General features: G+C 42.0%; 1 long non-coding RNA gene across 1 annotated transcript in view; it reads left to right on the top strand.

Moving 5' to 3' along the window:
- The first annotated feature begins 3,399 nt into the window (after nt 1–3,399).
- The window catches only part of LOC116704646 (uncharacterized), a 45,251-nt gene continuing 27,499 nt past the window's right edge, over nt 3,400–21,151 (top strand). Inside the window, exons 1-3 of the long non-coding RNA XR_004335736.1 lie at nt 3,400–3,409; nt 8,924–8,927; nt 12,163–12,168. This is a non-coding gene — a long non-coding RNA (uncharacterized LOC116704646). The remainder of the gene's footprint in view (nt 3,410–8,923; nt 8,928–12,162; nt 12,169–21,151) is intronic.

The raw sequence follows: 21,151 nt of genomic DNA, 5'->3' as shown, positions 1-21,151 counted from the left end.
GGTTTAGAACGCAACAGAGATTTTTCTCATCCAGTTGTAGCCACTCCACACGCTGATATGTGGCAGAACCACTAATCTTCATTACATTGAGATGTCTTAAAGCAACCTCACGAGGCTCATCTAATTTTCCCGACAGTGAGACGGGGTTTTAGGTCAGGACCACACATACTAACAATGGGAAATTTGTGATTGGTATTAACGGGTATTGGGAAGATTGTTTGAAACGAGTGCTGGAAATCACAAGTGTGGTTGTGTACTTGGCCAGGGGTATGGACAGGAACACTCAAGATTTTATACGGGACAACCCCATGACGAGGCTTTGCTCAAACTCTCCTCAATTCGCCAGAGGAGGATGTTAGCAGCGGCCCACATACTAACAATGTACATTCGTGAGCCTGACTGGTTCGTATTGGGGGGGTGCTTGGGAAGACACAGTGTTCTGAGAATGAAGCAGTTGCTGCTTGGTACTATGGCAGGGGTTTTCGTACCAAAGCACTCGACAGTGTTCATTAAGGAAATGGTTTGAGCCCGACTTTTCGTGGACTGCCCCTGTCTGCATGTTCTTAGCAAAGGAAGAACATACTACTCCCAACTCGAAAGCACTTTTAGGAGCCAGAGTCAAGAACAAAATAGCTTCCTTGGGACTTGTTACCTACAAAAAGCTATGTTTTGCTCCCAATAAGACACTTTTGATGCACCAAGCTAACCATTCGGTTTATGGAGCCTGCTAATGGCAGTGCTACACGACATGGTGGCCCGAAAACAAAATTGAAATTTCCAAATGTTAGGAATTTCCATGACCACTTTCTTCCATCTCTAAGCCTGCTCAAATGAACACAAGCCTCTGAAATTGCATTAGACTGTTGTCCCCCGCTAGCGATTGTCCAGCTCATCTACACCCAATCAGTAACTGAAATATAATCTTGTTATCTCTTCATGTAATGCAGAGCTGTTTTGCCTGAACTTTGAAAAGATTTTACTTTTGGGATAATAAAAGCCTGCTAGTGTTGGCTACTATCTGTAATCGGAGCCGAGTCCTTGAGATTCCACAAATGAATTTACACGTTCACGCTTTAACAAATAACAACTTTGTTTACCGATTTTTCAGGTTTATATTGACTCACATTTGAAACATAGTTTTAGTCATTTAAAAGGCCATATGGCATGAAAATGTCACTTTGAGGTTTTTTTTACATTAACATTAATAGGCGTTCCCCCAGCCTACCTATGACCCCCCAGTGGCAAGAAATGGGTGTAAACCGAGCCCTGGGTATCCTGCTCTACCTTTGAGAAGATGAAAGCTCAGATGGGCCGATCTGGAATCTTGCTCTTAATGAGGTCATAAGGGGAAAGGTTTCCTCCCCTTTCTCTGCTTTGTCCGCCCAGAGAATTTGCCCCCCATGAGAGAGAGACATCATGGCTTTCAAACGAGGAAAGTGGCAGTTGATCAAGGCCCCCCCCCCCCAGACCAAACTGTAATTAAGAAGACTTTATAACACAGGCAATAAAACAGTCAAAGATATTCGACTTTTCTCCGAAACAAAAGCATGTCTAAATACAGGTCAATGCTTACATGTCTGGCCCTTCACGTGATTCCTTTTTCTTGAAAGTTGGACGCCCCTGGTTTAGATGCCCCTGTATATTGCTTTTGAAAAGCTTTTTTTCAGAGCCATTGACTTTGAAGATAACTATTCAAAGGAAACATTCTGAAGCAATGTTCTCTGTACTAATTAAAGAGGACTTGGGTTGTGGTGATGAAGAGAGTGCTGTGTATAATCATGGAAAATATTGTGAGAAATATTATCCAGCAATGAACTGCAACAGTCCAGTGGTTGCCGACACTTTGATGGGCTCCCCGTTGTGTGAATGAAAAGGCTCCTAAATTATTTTGCATTAACTTAAAAGTCTTTTAAAAACTCATTAATGCAATAATTGAATTAGAAAGTAAGCATAGGGTAAAAGTAGCATAATAGATTCCTGGGTTTTTGTGGCAGGGCAAGGACTCATGTAAGTCTCCCTATTTCATAGTGTCTGATGACAGAAGCCATGGGTCTTATTGATGAGGTCTTTAGAAAGGAAGAAGTTAACACCTACGCCATCATTTTTAGCAACCGGAAGATGTATATGACCTGGCTAACGGCGTCCATTACCGTGTGAATCGAAGGTATCAGCAGTCTGTGTGGCAGACCTTATAACTCATGGTGTTCGAGGGGTTTCCGTGATGATGAGTTGAGTGTTTGGAGGCGCAGGGAAGAGTAATTGGTGTCTGTTGGTGTGTGTGTGCGTGTGTGTGTGTGTGTGTGGGGGGGGGGGGGGGGGGGGTCCAGAAAAGAGAAAGTGTGTGGATGTGAGAAACTGTTTACATGGTGACAGTGTGTGCATCTTTGTGCATTTAAATGTGTATTATCTCCTGGCTATAGGGGGAATCGTTTTTTTGTGGCTCAGTCCATTTCTGAAGGATTTAGATGCCCCCTACGGCATCCTGTTGTGTCTGATATAAGGGTGTGTGTGTGTGTGTGTGTGTGTGTGTGTGTGTGGGTGTGTGTGTGTGTGGTGTGTGTGTGTGTGTGTGTGTGGTGATGGGATATTTGGCTGGATAGGATGGTGACTGTCATCTGGGAGGATCCTAACCGAGGCTGCGGCTGAAATACATAAATTGTAAAGAGGGTGAATCACCTGGGATAGCACAATCATATTTCACAGAGGAAACACACAAACACACACACACACACACACACACACAGAAGAACAGAAGCACACATTAATTCACACTGTGTTGTAGGTGCATGAAACACAAAATGGCTGTCACTTGTTCCTCTCACACCCATTACCACACACAGTTCTCTTTCTTTCCATGCTAATTCTCCAACACAAAACACACAACACACACACACACACACACACACACACACACACACACACACACACACACACACACATACACACCCTGCCTGACTCATTGATTGTTCATTTGACTGAGATAGAGCAAGTTAGAATCTACGGCCCCGACTAGGGCTCTGAAAATTCATTCGTATCAATTTTAGTGTCACGGTTTTCGGTTCTGTACGGTTCTTGTTATTTTTCCTTTTAATCTTTAACACTCCAGAAATAAACTTCAGCATATGATATATAAAAATGTTCCCACACACCAGACTTAAGCAAGGCAAGGCAGCTTTATTTGTACAGCACATTTCAGCAACAGGGCAATTCAAAGTGATTTACATAAAAGGATTGAAATAATAAAAGTTACAGTGCAGTACAAGAAATGAAACATTAAAGAGCCGTTAAAATAGATAGCTAAAAAGATTTTAGCCTATTAGTATGGGACAGAGTATAAGTCGCCCCCCCACACATGTTGCCGGAGCGCAATAACCATTATGTGGAAACTCAAACTTTTTTGACCAATAAGGTTGCTCTATACAGGCAGAACCGTATGTCTTTACCATCTCATCCATCCACCACGGGCCCCGCAGGATCATGGGACTTTCCACTCTGGTTACCCATAACAAAGAGTGGAAGTACTTCTCTTATTATACTAAAATATAGTTGTCGCTAGGAGTCTTAGTTTAATCACGGCAAACTTTGCAAAATCATGAACAGCTCCAATTGTTTCTTGTAAATTTTAACATACAATCTATGTCACACCCACGTTGGAGACATCCTCAGAAATATGTTTCTTGATCAGAAATACCTCCAGAATGGCCACAACTCTAATCTCACAAATTGTTAACAAAAACAACCCAGAAGGTACTAAGTTACTCAGTTTACTTTAATATTTGTTTTAGCCAACAATAATGATGATAATGTTTCCCTTTTGTTGCTTAATCAGTGAACCATTGTGTGGAAAACCAAACTTTGTTTGACAATTTGACATGAAGGAGGACCGAAATGCAGATTAGGCAGTGCTGAACAAGCTTTTATAAAACACAAATCAGAGCAACAAAGTCCAAGCTAAACGACAAAAAATACAGCGAAGGCTGGAAAACACAGGGAAAAATCCAAAGGGAATAAAAAGAAATACAGGGAAGCAAAAAAGTCACAGGAAAAAATCCAACAGGAAAACAGTAGGTAACACAGGGCATGACAACAGGACCACAAACTTCACAAGGACAAGACAAAAGGATCTGACAAGGGACAAAGGGAACACAGGGGTTAAATACAAGAGGTAACGAGTTAACGGGGAACAGGTGAGACGTCAGGTGAATCACATTAGGGCGGGGCGGGACAATCAGACAGGCACAAAGCAAAGCTGGACAAGACAGGAAACCAAACTATCAAAACAAAACAGGAAGCAGAACAAACAGACACTTACCGGGGGAACACAAGACAGAGACAACCACACAAGACCGGGGAGGAACTGAGATACAAACACAAGGAGACAAGACAGAACCAACGAAGGGGAATAACCCAAAACAAAACCCCAAACCATGACACGTTGTTGACCAATAAAGTAATGTTCTACACAGGCGGAACCATATGTCTTTACCATCTCATCCACCACGGTCCCTGCACGACTTACACGACGCTGGCGCACCTTCCAGCTCCGGGCAGCCTTCCTTATCTCTTCCACTAGCCATTTCTACATGTGACGTGGCCTGCAGCTCTCCACACTCCACCGTTCTCTTAATACATCCACCTGCTCCACTTGTGGTGCGGTCGGCTCGGCTCGCCGGCTCTCAAAATCTGACGAAATTTTTTTTCTATCAAAATAAAACTGATTCAGCAACTGTATGGCCTATTTCTCGCTTTACCCTCATGTTGTCCTCGGGTCAAATGGCCCCCTTTTTTTTCATCAGTGTTCTTTTTAAATACCCAAAATAACATGATTAATTCCACCCAACGCTCTTTGCCAAGTACAAATCTCTACTTTCATTAATTTTGTGGCGTCTTATTCACTTTTATTGCATTTGAAAAAAAAGTGATTTTGAAATAGTATTGAGTAAAAGTTGACATATTCCAGTCTGTGATTATCCATCAACATCCATTCCTTTAATTTTAGTCTAAATAATTCCTAATTTCTGCTTTTCTTACTCAAACATTAGGTATAATTTCCTATAAATGAGGTTTATTGACCATCAATTCCAAAGATATCTATAAAACTAAAGTTAATATATTAGTGTTACGTAGTGTTAAAAAAGTGACACATTGAAGAAAAACAGCAAGTGTTGAAAAAAGGGACAAAAATGTCAGAAAAAGTTAAACACGCCGATTAAAAGCATCAACAAAAGTGTTGATTTTCAATTTTGACGGGAAGAAAACACGAGGGTCAATTTACTTTGGCATTGGCTTCACTTCTCAGACCCTGAAGTTGCCATTTGGTTCTAACGTGCATTTCCTCCTAAAACCGTTGTTTTGGACGTTTCCTACTGGACAGCCAATGTACTGTACTGTATGTAAACTGCAGAACAACATATTTACATAGGATAACAGTGGAAAAGTGAGACTAAGTGACCGTGAACTAAAAAAAGAGATGTGAAGGGAAATGCAGAAGGCAAGCAGGATGGAGGGAGGAATAGTAGAGCAGAGATGGCATGAAAGGAGAGGAGAGGAAGAGATAATTTGCGATGTTGTACAGAAAAGTAACCAGGTGTTGCTGTCTCTCCGCTCTGTAGAGCTGGACCCTCCAGCACATCCCGCTGTGAGATGTGTGTTTGGCGAGGTTGCTTCTTGCTCTGCTCATTACTCTCTTAATGGAATAGAGACATCTGCTTCATCAGCCTCTCTCTCTCTTTTCCCCCTCTCTCTCAGTCAAACACTATCTTTCTTTTTCCATCCCTCCCTGTAAAACTTTGGAGGGAAAGAGTGGATGGGAAGAGAGAGAATGTGTGTTGCCAGGGTGTAAATGATGGAAGAAAAATAAGGGGGATGATGGTGCCAAGTGTCCACGAGGGACACCGGTGAGGAATGAGGGGAGGAAGACGGCATACCAGAGAGAATGGAGGACGAGGAGGTGTAGAGGAAGAGAGGAGGAGAAGTGCCAGCTCTTTGCCCCAGGCTGGGTAATAATGATGCTAATGAGTTAGATCAACAGAGGGTTTGAGTGCCATGAATGAAGATATTTTCTGGCAAACAGCCTGCTACACTGCAAAAAAATAACAGCATGTTTAAAGTGAGCTTGTTTCAGCTGTTGCATTACCTGCTATAGTCTGTAATGACAACATTTCATCCCTGGGATTGTTCAGGTACAACCACTCTTATGGCCGGATGTCCGTCACCTTCCGGTGGATTTCTGAGGACTATGGTTACCTGGTCCTCAGATCTCTGCAGGGTAAATCCAGACAGCTAGCTAGACTATCTGTCCAATCTGAGGACTATGGTTACCTGGTCCTCAGGTCTCTGCAGGGTAAATCCAGACAGCTAGCTAGACTATCTGTCCAATCTGAGGACTATGGTTTCCTGGTCCTCAGATCTCTTCAGGGTAAATCCAGACAGCTAGCTAGACTATCTGTCCAATCTGAGGACTATGGTTCCCTGGTCCTCAGATCTCTGCAGGGTAAATCCAGACAGCTAGCTAGACCATCTGTCCAATCCAAGTTTTCTGTTACATGACTAAAACAACTTTTGACCATACACATGTTCCACCAAAACAAGTTCTGTAATAATTGTATTAAGACGTACCAGAATAGGTGTATGTGGTTTCACTACTAGCCAGTCAGAAGCAGAGTATGAGGGCCCTGACAGTACCTAGGTAAGGACTACTAGCCAGTCAGAAGCAGAGTATGAGGGTCCTGACAGTACCTAGGTAAGGACTACTAGCCAGTCAGAAGCAGAGTATGAGGGCCCTGACAGTACCTAGGTAAGGACTACTAGCCAGTCAGAAGCAGAGTATGAGGGTGTGCCACGCAAACAGGTAGGCGAACATTATAACATGTCACAAAGTCACGCACGTGTTTTGCGTGTCATGGAAGTAAAGGCTGGACTACGATAGAGCTGTTTGGAGCAGTTTGTGATCAGTGTTTCTGTTGGAGAGGGTAAGACCCTTTGGGGGGGGGGACTTTGGCCTTTTTCACTTTGTAAACCCTTAACATGCACAAAAAAAGATATAAAACACAACAAAGGAAAGGAAAGGGAAAAATCCAAAAGCATAATATAAGCACGTAGTATTTAACATACATCCCAGATATCAAAGAAAAAGAAAAGCAATCTCATTGGTAAGGTAAATGGTAACAACTCTTTCCTTTAGCAAACCAAACATTAGAGTACCATGATTGCAGGTAAGTCCAATGACAAAATCCAAGTGGATGTATATTTATGCAGGACAATGCAAATTGAGTGGTTGGTCTGAGATCAACCAAAGTCTGCAGCTAATCTGAACAGTTATGTGCTGGCTGTTTACGATAAATAAATGGAAATTTGTGTGAATAATTGGCATTTCTTAAAAACAATCACAATCGTGCCTAAGCGCCGAGCAAAGGTGACTCTGCAAAACAGCCTCGGGAAGGAACTAGTTTTGTTGGAACATGTGTACGTTCAAAAGTAGTTTTAGTCGTGAAACAGAAAACTCAGATTGGACAGATAGTCTAGCTAGCTGTCTGGATTTACCCTGCAGAGATCTGAGGACCAGGGAACCATAGTCCTCAGATTGGACAGATAGTCTAGCTAGCTGTCTGGATTTACCCTGCAGAGATCTGAGGACCAGATAACCATAGTCCTCAGAAATCCACCAGAGGTTAGAATCACAACACAAAAGAAGAGGAAGGTTACCGGACATCGGGCTAATAATGAGGGACATCCGGCATCACCTGAACAATCCCGAAAATGTAACATCCTTGATATAGACTATGCAATATTAGACCTGTCAGCAGCTCTTGGGGGTGTTTCAGACCACCTATCTACCCCGAAAGATGTTCTGGCTATGGCTTGGCATGTTTCTGCCACCTGGGTAAAAACACTTATGCACAATGCATGAATTGTATTTCCACCTGGCTGACACTGGCTGGAATCGGATTCCCCTCCGGATTATTTCCTGACAGATTTGATTCCCAGTTTCATCTCTGTGGACACTATGAGCTCTAGGACCATATCCAAATAAGATAGCAAATAACAATTTAATACCAGATAAACAAAAAATATGACAGATAGTGGTGGCTGGGGCACATCGCCTTAACAATACACAGCAAAAGAAAAAGGAAAGCTAGGGGGGTGAAGTCTGAAAGTGAGAGAGAAGATGTAGAGGGAGGGAAAGAGCTATTTTACTGTGAATAGTCACTTTTCAAAACATGGTTGCACCAGGATTAAAATGGCAATTAAAATCTAGACAACTAAAAATAATATCGAGATAAAAAGGAAGCTGAGCCTACATAGCATAAAAAAGAAAAAAAAAGAGACAGGATGTGGGAAGTGATTTAAAAGGGCACTGGCTCTTCAGGCCTATAGGGCAGAAAAGCAAGAATAGAGAGAACGCAAAGAACAGAAAGAGCTAAATTAAAAAAAAAAAACAGGCTGAGAAAATTACAGAATGGAGGTATGGAATAAAAGATGGAAACGTTGGACCTGGGGGGGAAGGGGGGAGGAGAAACGGGCACAGCGAGCAGGTGTTGGATGGAAAGATGAGATAAAGAGAGAGAAGTAGTCATCGGGGGAGCTGAGAGTGACAGGGAAAGATGAAGGAAAGTGAGGGGAGAGAGGGAGAGAGACAGAGAGAGAGAGAGAGGCATGTGGTAACATGAAAGAGAAAGGACAGAAACAGGGAACCCACAGAGAGAGAGAGAGAGACAGAGAGAGAGAGAGAGGGAGAGAGAGAGAGAGAGGGAGAGAGAGAGAGAGAGAGAGAGAAGGAGACAAACTGAGAATAAGAATGAGGGGGATGAGAGACAGCAGCACTGGCACAAACAGAGCAGAAAAAGAGAGAATATCACGGGAGAAATGAGTGAGATATGGTGCATTAGTCATGTACATGTCATGTGTATATTAAGAAAGATAGCATTGTTCCTGAATACATTATGAATATGCATGAATATATCCAACTTAAATCCTATTCACCAGAAACCCTCTCATGACAAACAACAAAACATTATGGTTTGGTACAAGATGAAAGTTAAGATGGAAGTCTTGAAATAATAAACCTTTAGAGCACATGCATATCTCCATAATCCATGCATTAACCTTGAGCGGAGCGTTGTAGACAACACTTTTCGTCTTTTATGTAATCATTTATAAATACCTTCAGTCAGTTGTTGTTGTGACAGTCGCAGCTCTCTGTTCTGGGTCTTCAGGGCAGGCCACTGAACGTCAAAGGGCCCTGTTTGTGCAAGATATAGAACCAACATACGTAGGTCAGCTTCAGTTTTTAACCTCAGAAGCACAATAATTAGAATTTATCTACCTATCCATCATCCATCCATCCATCCATCCATCCATCCCTCTATCTATCTTCGTCCGCTTATCTGATATCGGGTCGCGGGGGGAGCAGCTCCAGCAGGGGACCCCAAACTTCCCTTTCCCGAGCCACATTAACCCTTCGGTTGTCTTCCCGAAAAAAAAAATCAACACTTTTGTTGAGGCTTTTTCTCGATGTTTTTAACTTTTTCAAAACTTGACACTATTTTCCACCCTTCTCTCTCCTCTCTCTCTCTCTCTCTCTCTCTCTCTCTCTCTCTCTCTCTCTCACCCCCAACCGGTCGAGGCAGATGCCCCCCCACCCTGAGCCATGGTTCTGCTCGAGGTTTCTGCCTCTTCAAGAAAGTGTTTCCTTGCCTCTGTGGCCTAGTGCTTGCTCTTGATGGGAACTGTTGGGTTTCTGTAAATAACACCACAGAGTGCGATCTAGACCTGCTCTTTAATGAAAAGCACAATGAGATAACTGTTGTTGTGATTTAGCGCTATATAAATAAAATTGAATTGAATTGAAGTATTGTGCCAACATGTTGTACCCTCATGCTTATTTTGACAAGGAAATTAGCTCTAACTCTGCGTGGATAGGACAGACAGGGCTCTTTGGGCGTTGCTGCCTAGTTAGACAGATATAATTAAACACTGCCAGATGAATAAAAATAGTGTCATGGAATATAACTCGTTGCCACAATGTTGTGGAAAGGAAAAAGATCCTCACCTGTATGAACAAAAAAAAGACCTCGTTTTTATTCAGAAGACAAATGAGGATAAAGCCTTAAAATTAAAACGGGACTGGGTGGGTCAAGTTTATTTTAGCGCCTATTCCAATAGGAAAAGAGAGGTGAAGATTTTGGTTAGGAAGAACTTTCTCATACTGATACATTACAAGGTAGCTGGGTTATTGAGGATGCTGTGTTAAAGGGTCAGAAAATAACTTTTGTAAATGCTTATGCGCCTAACACATCACAACCAGAGTTTTTTTCATGATGTCTGCAACATAGTAAGGGGTATATGGAATGATAACATCATAATTGGAGACTTTAACCAGGTTATGGGTTGTGTGTTTGGATATATCCTCCTCTCATTCAATACAGCTCTTAAGTAAAAAAAGTGGAGAGGGATAAATTACAGAAGCTAGAGCAAGATAGCAAGGAACTGGAGAAACATATGCAACATATGCACCACCCGGAGAGGGAAATATGGAACAAGTTGATTAATTTAAAATATAAGATAAACAATAATCTACAGAAAAAAAGTTGAATATGCACTATTCTGTTCCAATCAAAAGTACTTTGAACGAGGTGAGAGAGCAGGTAAGGTTTCAGCGCATAGGGTACCTTAATCCCATCCAAATTTGATCACAATAACAAGCTGATTAATGGCGTATTTCCAATATGTTACCAAAAATTATATACATTGCAAGGAAACAAATAAACAGAAAATGAGGTCCTCTTTTTTGTCCATTAAAATTTCAACTCAAATGGAGGAACAAAGAAACTTATTGCAGGGAGAAGTTACGTTAGCAGAAATTAAACAAGCAATCCACAGTCTCCGGTGAGGCAAAGCTCCTGGAAATGATGGATTTCCGTCTGATTTTAGAAGAAATACTGTATGTGGAAGATCTTGCCCCAAGATTGTAAGCTGATCACCAGGATGCTTTGTGTAAGGGTAAACTCCTAGCTAGTATGAGATAAGCTGTTATCACTTTACTCCATAAAAAAGGGAAAGACCCACAACATTGTGGAAACTATCGTCCAACCTCGATAATTATCTCCAAGGTTCTCGCTGCCAGGCTGGAACAGGTGCTTCCCAGTCTGCTGATCAGGTTGGGTTTGTTAAAAATAGGTGCTCAGTTGACAATCCCCGCAGAATATTACACATAATGTGGAAAAGCAGGGATGGCCCCCATAGTTGCCTTCTCCCTAGATGCGGAGAAGGATTTTAATAAAGTTGAATTTGCTTTCACACATTGGAGAAATTCGAGTTCGGTCCATCCTTTAGGAAGTGGTTACAGCTAGTATATACAGAGCCAATGGCTACAGTAATTACTAATGGTGTGATGTTGCCTTCATTCAAACTTAGTCGTGACACTAGTTCGTCCCTATAGCCGCTGATATTTGCCTTATTTCTGGAATCACTGGCAATTGCTCTGCTGGAAAGTAAAGATATTAAAGTGGTTCAAGTGGGACATGAAGTACAGTAAATTAGCTTTTGTTGTACGCTGATGACACTGCTTTGATTGCAGGTAACCCAAATACAACAGTATCCAAGATCTCTTCCATTATTGACATATTTTCAGAAATCTCTGGCTACCCAATCAATTGGGCTAAGTCAGAGTCCATGCCAATCTCTAAAATATGTCCTCCGGACGTTGGGGAATAGTGGCAGTACAAGTGGATGCCAGCAGGCCTGACCTATTTAGGGATCAAACTGACTCCAGGATTGGACAAAATAATACAATCTAACATTTCTTCGGTTATTCTGGCTATTCAGCCTCTCTTACAAAACCGGGCAAACTTGAATATATCTCTGTTACTTAAGATTAACTTGTTCAAGATGGTCATCTCCCCTAAAATCCAACATATTCTGTACATGCTACCATTACTTTTTCCTCCTAGCCTCTTGAAACTATACAATTCTGTTGTGGAAAGGTATATGTGGGCAGACAGAAAACCAAGCTCTAACCGATTAAAATTATATGGGGCCAAAGAAAGTGGAGGCTCTTCATTGTTTAAAATAGAGTGGTATCATTTTGCCTTTTCACTCTCCCAGTTAGCTAAGATAAGTAATTTGCGGGAGCAGATGCCTTCCTGGGTTAAAATTGAAGAGGAACAGGTGGCTCCATCCTCACTTCAGGCGTTTTTTACTCAGATGGGAAGACCAGTACCCTTTAAGGACCCAGTTTTGACCTTTGTACAAGAAACCTGGATGAATGCTCATCAACATATAAAATGTAGCCCGCATCTTACCCCTAAATCCTCTATTTGGTATAGCAAAAAAAAAAATTAATGTGGGAGAAATGGGCAAAAGCTGGAATAAATTTGCTGTGTGACTTGCTTAGTGAAAATGGTTTGAGGTGATTTGATGAAATTAAGCAAGAATATAACATTACACAAGAGGATTTTTGGAAATTCCTACAAATTGGGCACTGGATTAAAGCTACTCGGGGGAAGAACCCTGACCCCGTGACCAGGCTTCAGGAGATAGTCCTGGTAACTAGACATAAAAAATGTGGAGCCTCTAAATTTTTATTCCAGATTTTCAGGGAGGCTCGAACACCCCATCAGAAAGAGTTGAGACTATGCTGGGAGAAACGATCTCAGCTGATAGATGGATGAAGTTGGTTGCGTACTGGCATGACTGCTCTCGTGAAGCACATTTTCATCTTATTTAGTACAAATTATTTAACTGAAACCACTGGACCCCCAGTAAAAGGGGCAAAGTGAAACTTAAGAACAGTAACACATGTTGGAGGTCTGAGAAGAAAGTGGGTACTCTGGTACACATGTTGTATTCTTGTGAAAAAAAATACACATTTGTGGTATGGGGTTGTAAGACCACAAGATACAGTGTTGTGTATTGTGGGTCTGCTGCTGGACAATAACACTCTGACCAGAAGACAAAGACTATGGATACGGCTGGCTACAACAGGATGTAGAATAATCCTGAGGCACTGGAAGTCACCTACTCTGTGCTGCTTTAAGGAATGGACTGAACAAACGACAAGAATGATGAGCTACATATGAGCTAGTCACTTACAGAGTAATGTGGAGGGAGGATTTCTTTAAGTCTGGGACTCGTTTTTGATGGCAATAGAGGGGCTGTCTGTCTGAATATAAGGCACTGGTTCTGATCTAATCCAATATAACGTTTGTCTGGTAGAATAATGTAAAATAATGTAAGGCACATGTTGTTGTTTTTTCTTTTTCTTCCTTCTGTATTCTAAAAATGGGTCAGTGGATGATGCATATGTCTTGTAAGTTGTGATGGCGACATCTGGCACAGCGCATATTCTCTTGTTGTACAAGATTAATGTTTCATTGTGCGCTGTTCATGTCTTGAAATAAATAAATGAATTACATTACTAGGATGTACGCTGTCAAAATATGTAATAAAAAATAACAAATTAATAAAATAAAACCTACTCTGTATGCAGCCAGCCACATTCTTATACAGCAGTGATCAATGTGGAGCAAACACCGGGAAAAAAAAACTACCACTTACATAAAGGGCTTAACTTTTTGTAGCTTTTTTAATGTATGGTTCAAGACAGCAGGCCAAACACAGTGAGGGGGTTAATGGACTACACACACACACACACACACACACACATGCACTGGAGAAGGTCAGTGGAATGGACAGGCCTACTGCCGGCTTTAACAGCTGTGAATACACTGCTTGTGTGAAGACACACGTACACTGCTGCTGTGTGATGTGGTGTGTGCACATGTACACGCGACTGCATGAGATATCAAATAGTGTGATCATTTTGACGGACAGAAAGATATGCAAGAAGACGAGAAAGACAAACACAAGGAGATGAACGAGGATTAGAATATGATGGAGAGATCCATCAGATGGGGAGACAGTAAGACTTGTGGGGACAGAGTGCCCGAGAGGGCTATCATTAGTCAACGTCTGCAGCTAATGGCGTGCGTATCTTGTCGAGCGCACTGAGATTAATTAAACAAATCAAATTAAGATCCCACAATAGGTTTGGATGTAAAGGTCAAAGTGGGAGCTTCAACCTGTTCTATCAGATTACCATCTGAGCTGAATTAACCCGTGTGTTAATTACATGTTGAGGACAAAGCCGGAGCCCATGCCGCATCAGATTACATGTGTGGCGCGCTGACAGGCCACACTTCACCCACCGGCACTCTCGCCGCTTCACCAATGCCAGGAACTGTTTGAGATACCGTGTGTCATTTTTGTGGTCATGACAACCTAAACCAAGATCAGAGTGTATTGAGACCGATACAAGACCAAGACTTTGAGGGGTTGAGACTGAGTCAAGGACAGACCTTTTTTGCCAATATTTCTAACATACAGTGCCAGCTATGGTTTGGCCCCATTGTATCACATTTTATCTAGACTTGGGGATTGGCTGAAACATACTGCCATATAGCTTGTAACTTGCACACTTTTCCCCTATATTCAATACAATACAGCATTCCTGATTGGTTGGAGGCTGATAACGGCCCCACAATGGGAACAAAGGGGGGTTCATTGTCTAAAAGACCTTTTTAGCTAGCTTGTTACCTTTTTTGTTACAGCTTTCCTCTTTTTTCTTTTACCTTCAGACCTTAAGATCAGCCCTTGAAGCATGCGGCTTCCCCTGGCAGAGGCCTTTACCCATCCATCCTATCCAGAAGTTATTTACTTTGCAGCCAAGAAACCTGTGGTATGGTATCTTGGCTTTATCAGTTCTTAGTGATATCTGCCCTTCCTACTGAGAGGACCTGGGAACGGGATTGCCCTGGCCGGGGTATCGATCTCGACTGGCATTATGTATGGTCTAGCATTCCAGAAGTATCTCGCAATCCAGACCATCACCAGATTCACTACAGTTTCATTCATAGGACATAGCTCCCCCATGTGCAAATGCACTACATGAACATAATTAACAGCCCGTTATGCACTTTCTGCCCAAGAAAAGCACAAAGCACAAAGCTTCACATGATCTGGGATTGCTTTCCCATTGGTCAGATCTGGAACAGTATTCCATCTAAAAGTTTTGCCTTGTTTAATGTTACTGAACTTAAATACATGAAACAGGGGGGACAATGAGATGCAGGTGCAACATATAGGGGCGGGGACAGGTAATCACACAGGCTGTAAGGAGGACAAAGAACCAGGAAGTCTATAGATCTGAAGTGAGATAAGAAGGTACGTAAACCCTGATGGGAAACTAAACACAAGACACAAAGTTGACAGTGACGAGACATGACATTGGTCAATTAAAGGTTGTTTTTTTGTCTTAAAGGTCCTATGACATGGTGCTCTTTGGATGCTTTTATATAGACCTTAGTGGTCCCTAATACTGTATCTGAAGTCTCTTTTATAGACCTTAGTGGTTCCCTAATACTGTATCTGAAGTCTCTTTTATATAGACCTTAGTGGTCTCTAATACTGTCTCTGAAGTCTCTTTTATATAGACCTTAGTGGTCCCTAATACTGTATCTGAAGTCTCTTTTATATAGACCTTAGTGGTCCCCTAATACTGTATCTGAAGTCTCTTTTATATAGACCTTAGTGGTCTCTAATACTGTCTCTGAAGTCTCTTTTATATAGACCTTAGTGGTCCCCTAATACTGTATCTGAAGCTTGGGGGTGTGGACTTGACCAACTGCCACTTTGCTCGTTTGAAAGCCATGATGTCTCTCTCTCTCATGGGTGGGCCAAATTCTCTGGACGGGCAAAGCAGAAAAAGGGGAGGTAACTTGGCCCCTTATGACCTCATAAGGAGCAACATTCCAGATCGGCCCATCTGAACTTTCATTTTCTCAAAAGCTGTGCAGAATACTCATGGCTCGGTTTAAACCTATCAACATTTCTAGCCACTGGGGGGCCATAGGCAGGTTGGGGGAATGCATATTGATGTTAAAAAACCTCAGTGAAATCTTAATGCCATGGGACCTTTAACTGCAGAAATCCTTGTCAATTAGTTTGCATGTAAACATCAGGTAGACTCTGGTATAAAAATGCTGTTCTAGGATCTCCAAAATATCATCAATATAGGTTACAATTTTAGTCAACTTTCCAAAATGCTAATCACACATACAAGTAGCTTCATCATATTAAAGAAACGGCCTTTAAGTTTTGAGTTTTGTGTTTTTGGCCAGAAGGATGCAGTGTTAGCTAGTTGTCATGCGCTATATACTGTACAGTATTTATCATCTGGAGGAATTGCCGGCGGCAACGGAGCAATCCGATAAGTGGGACGTCGTGGATACAGACTGTGTGTTTTGGCATTACTCAGTGCCCTGAACACAATCACTTATATTCAAGCATGTAAAACAAAACAAAAGAGACTGGAAGCCTAAAGACTGTATTGATTCAAATTCAAGCGCATCTGTTCCATCAGACGTGTGTGCAACCTACAGCTGAAATATGTGTCTGAAATGCCTCATGGCTACACAACCAGCAACAGAATGAGAGGGGAATGACACTAAAAATATTCTCCATTAACGTCTTGTTTGTGGTGTATAAAAAGGAAGGATACAGAGTCAGGTGGCTGGAAAGCAATGCGTGACAGAAGACAGACAATGTGGCTGGCAATGCGTGGGAAAGGGACGGTGATATTCTGCAGAGAGGATAAGTGGGACAAGTGGGAGAGTCTGAGGGCATCTGGTGGATGGATGGAGGACGGCAATGCGGGTAAATGACAGGTGGCTGGGGACAGGTCCCGAGAGGCAGACTGAGTAAAATAACAACTGAGACAGACATTGTGACAACCAAATGTCAATCACCTGAACCAGCTTCAGTCATTGATCAAAACATCCTTACAATAGGCATATAATAGATAGATAGATAGATAGATAGATAGATAGATAGATAGATAGATAGATAGATAGATAGATAGATAGATAGATAGATAACATATATCACACTTGTATATATGAAGGCTAGACATTTCTGAAGGTGTTCCACCTCAAATATGTTTGAGATTTTTCACAATGCTACATTACAGCATTTGGATGAGCAGATTGTCCCAGTGCAGAACATACACCGCTCTGCGCCTGGGTAGCTCACCTGGTAGCGCGCACGCCCATATATGGAGGTTTATACCTCTAAGCAGCGGATGCAGGTTCGACTCTGACCTGCGACCCTTTGCTGCATGTCAATCCCCTTCTCTCTCCCCTTTCATGTCTTCAGCTGTCGTATGTAATAATAAAGGCCTAAAATGGCCAAAAATATTCTTAAAAACAAAAGAAAAAGAACATGCACGTCTTCCTGAGGACATCCTGCCATGTTGGAGGAGTGACACGAAGAGACTGTGATCTGATGCTCTTCTTCGATGACTGAAGACAAAGAATGATATCTCTTCACTTTCTCCTTTTATGTCTAAACATTCCCTGAATCCCCGTTCTCTCCTGCCCCCTCCTCCTCGTCCTCCTCGTTTCGGTCTCTCTCTTTATTTCTTTCCTCTCTCTCTCTCTCTAATAGAGTGTGAATGAGTGAGGCAATGTAATAAAGTTTGAGAGAAGCCAGGCAGCCAAGTCTCCCATCTCAACAGTCACGCTCCTCCCCATAACCAGGTTACACCGCGTGTGTGTGTGTGTGTGTGTGTGTGTGTGTGTGTGTGCGTGTGTGCGTGTGTTGCCTGTTTATTGTGGCTCAATTACCTACAGGTTAGTTGTGCTAGAAATTGTAAAGTGTCTATCTGCCTCAGCTCTATAATCAGGCACTCACACTGCAGAAGGCTATACTGCATAACTAGGTTAGAGTGTGTGTTTGTGTGTGTTTGTGTGTACAGTCTGGCTTCTGCATCCTTACAGTCATGCAACATCCACATGCAATATAACATGATTAGTGTGTGTGCGTGTGTGTGTGGTGGCCTCATGTCTTACAGTTTCCTCTCCCTCTACATATACCCATGTGCTGTTCATCATAACACAACATGATTAGTATGTGTGTGCATGTCTGAGATGTAATAAAACAAAGACATAATATCTATACCTCGGCAGGATTTTTCTTCATCATTCAGAACAACTTTATTTGACAGATACTATAAGACTATAAGTCGCATTTATTTAGAAATTTATTTCACAAAATCCAAGACCAAGAACAGACATTCAGCACAAGAAGATATATTTATGATGCTGATTAATGAATTGTGGGATAAGTGTGCAAGTTTCAAAGTAACATAAAACTGAGAAGGGTGATCACCAAGTTCCCCTTCCTTCATAACGTTTGCCTCCCCAGCCCTTTGAATTCTGGAGTGATATATCGCACACGCCCTCCAAGCCCAAGCAGCGACCATGAATTCTCAGCTGAGCATAAATCAGCACTTATCCAACTTCATCAGCAAAACAGACGAACAAAACAGTACGTTGGCACTGACTGTTGTTTGTCTTTGCCTTCAGCTCATTTCCATGGCAGCAGCAGCAGTAGAGCCGGCTGTTAGCGCGCTGCAAAAAAAAAAAAAAAAAAAAGGCTTAGCAAATTATAGATCTGTAAGCATATTATCATGGAAATGAGATAGATCGGTACCATAGATATTTACACAGGGGAGGATTTCGGAGAACCCGCTCAAGCTATTTTACATCAAAAATGAGATCAGCAGCTTGTACATCCTTTCCATCGATGGTTATGACATAAAGGAAAAGTTAGGAGTTTTATGGATGTTGACTTCGATGTATTTATTAACTGAGTTGGTTTTTCTAAATGTGATCAGAGATTCCGGTGGTCTGTTCTCTGACAGTTGTCATGGCATAACTACAACCCCGGGAAAACTTGATACAATCGTCTCTTGTCTAGGAGCTCCCAAGGTTTGGCCGCACGAATCCACAGAGTTGAAGATTCGGCTGCGAGGCTACATGTAAAATGAGAAGGTCTACCGATCCTCGCTTCGATTCATCATTCGCCCAGCTCACTCTGTGGGCCGCCGCTGGTCAGCGGTGGTACTCCGTTGACAGATCACTTGTCAACATCTAAGATGCGGATAGTAACATTAAAACTTGATGGGGGTGAAAAAAAGGATTCTCCTTAGATGACACTTAGGACAACAACGTCCGTTTTACAAACTCCCCAATCTCTGACTAGGTCAACCCCTCCCACCTCAGCCTGGCCAACCAATAGGAAGATTGTGCCGTGACGTGGTTTTGTTCTTGTTTTGGAAGACGTTGGGCATCTATTTTCTTTCTTGTATTTCAAATTCACTACTAGTCCCGAACCTCTCATGTACCGATAGTCTGCCTCTATTCACAAACACTAGTTTGACACAACAATATTGCCGTTATCGAAAAGTTTATTTTAGTTTAAATATGTTAACCAAATCAGCTAAAATAAACATTTTTTAAATGAATAGTGCATCCACCACATGTGCATAATGGCTTACCAATTTGATAAGAGGTTTGACAAGGTTTTTGGTTATTATTTACATGTATTGTTAGGCATATGTTAGGTGCATTTTGGTATAAAAACTTACTTAATTTAGTGGTTGTCCAGATAAAAAATCCACACACACACACACACACACACAGCTGTCTCAGAGTCTTAATGCAGATCGCTGTCTAGATCTCCAACACCCTCCATTATAATGTCCCAGTCGAAGTGAGGAAGCGGGTTAAAATGCTAATGTTGAAATGTGGAGCCGACAACGCCACCTAGTTTTTTTTTGGAGGCCTAGAACCTCTATAAAACCAATTCAAGATTAAAATGTTGGAAAAAAATTCAGTAAATTAAAATCAGGGGTGAGCAAAGCCAAACACTTACCGTGTTTTAAAATGAAAAAAACTACAACATTTAGATAAAATAATTAAAAAAAAAAAAGCCCAAAAGGTCAAAAGATGAGGAATCCAAAACAGCGTGCCTAATAAGGGGTCGCGTCTTTGTCTGGCCAAGTCTGCAAATGGAGAAACTCAGGCCAGTCAACTGTCCTTTTTCCAACAACTGCAACTACAGCTATACACACAGACACCGATCTAAATAGGGACTTGCGTGGAAGTTTCCTCTCGTTTTCCTCATTCTATTCTCTCTGTGGTCTCGATTCTGCTGTAGCTTCTTGTAATTCCTTGTACCTCCCTTCTACCATGGCTTCTCCTGCTTCTCAATTTTTCCTCTCTTCATTCTTCCTCTTTTCTCACACAGTCACACACCCTGGGTGACGGCTGGCCTGAGGGGGGACAAGTCTGTTGCGGGGACTGGGGGGCATTGCGGTCTCTGGGGGAGTAATTGAACCGAAACTCAAGCTCCCTTTTTCCCGTGAAACCGTGTCACGCCCAGAGGAACGCCCTGGGAGGTAGGCTCACACAGTAGACAACTCTTTCTATCACACTCACCCAACCGCAGGCGGCTAGACCCCCCCCCGGCCGTCATCCCCCCACCACCGTTCACTCCTCTGCAATCCTGTAGTTTTCCTGCTCCTTTCTTGCTCATCTTCTCCCGTTCCAGTGGTTATCAGACTTGGACACTTGTAGAAGCAAAACCTATAAAGTAAGAGAGGTAAGAATAGGAAAATGTTCTTTTACTTACTGTATCTCATAACATGCAAAGTATAGAAATTCCAACGCCAAAGACCTTCCTTGAACAGAAATGTCTAATATAATCTACCCCCTTAAAAAGACCACGTATTGTTTTTTCTGCAACCTTACTCATAAAACCATCATCTGAACTATTGCCTTTTTAAAACTCCCACATTCTGGCTGATATTCTGAGCAGATGGTTCTGATACGGCTGACAAATTTCCAGAGCCATGTCAGCTCTGCCATCTTCTGCAGTGTAATGCAATTAATACATATAAAAGGGAGATATATCACTTTTCAAGTCTGGTTCTTTCTTTTTAAAATTGTTATAAACTCTTTTACTTATTCTATTAACTGAGAAGAATGAGGAAAGGGTCAAAAAAAGACCTGCAGGTTCAGTTGAAAACATGCTGCTTTCTTTCTTGTCTTGTAAAGCATAATATGTGAGGAGGAGGAAGGTAATGGAGGGACTGGAAGAGGAAAATGGAGAGAGAGTCTACGATTGGGATGACCCTTCTCAATAAAAAGTGTTATAGCTTTTGAGCAAGGCACAAATGCCCAAAGTGCCTAAGAGTGGGTCGATGCCGATGTTTCTCACTTGACACGTCAAATGTATTCAAATATGTAAA

Source organism: Etheostoma spectabile, chromosome 16 (assembly GCF_008692095.1).
Source record: "Etheostoma spectabile isolate EspeVRDwgs_2016 chromosome 16, UIUC_Espe_1.0, whole genome shotgun sequence".
In the NCBI taxonomy this organism is placed as follows: Eukaryota; Metazoa; Chordata; class Actinopteri; order Perciformes; family Percidae; genus Etheostoma; species Etheostoma spectabile.
This window is presented reverse-complemented; position numbering and strand designations above follow the sequence as displayed.